This window comes from Camelina sativa, unplaced genomic scaffold, assembly GCF_000633955.1.
Source record: "Camelina sativa cultivar DH55 unplaced genomic scaffold, Cs unpScaffold23115, whole genome shotgun sequence".
NCBI classification, from domain to species: Eukaryota; Viridiplantae; Streptophyta; class Magnoliopsida; order Brassicales; family Brassicaceae; genus Camelina; species Camelina sativa.
The window spans coordinates 1-263 of NW_010944100.1; the positions used below are offsets into that span (position 1 = coordinate 1).

Here is a 263-nt window from a genome sequence, read left to right on the forward strand (position 1 = left end):
TGTCATGGTCTCTCATGTAGAGAAGGTCCCCACTACAAGAGCACTCATAGCTTCCCCAGGTGTTCTTACAGCTACATTCCGGGCACTGACAGGCTTTTTTCTCTTTGCATTCATTAATGTCTAGTGAAGGAATCATGAAAATTCTTCAGCAGATGTTTATGGAATAACACAAAGAAGTACAGTAACCCAAGTGTTAACAGAGGTCTAACCTTCACACTTCTTAACACCGTCTCCTTTAAATCCTGGAGGACACTCGCATTTAA

The 263-nt window shown here is 41.8% G+C and overlaps 1 long non-coding RNA gene across 1 annotated transcript; it reads right to left on the bottom strand.

Annotated features, from left to right (window-relative positions):
* Window positions 1-8: 8 nt before the first annotated feature.
* Window positions 9-263, bottom strand: LOC104775625. Its single transcript, XR_766018.1, has 2 exons — window positions 210-263; window positions 9-120 (listed from the first exon to the last, which is right to left on the bottom strand). It is a non-coding gene; the product is annotated as an uncharacterized LOC104775625 (long non-coding RNA).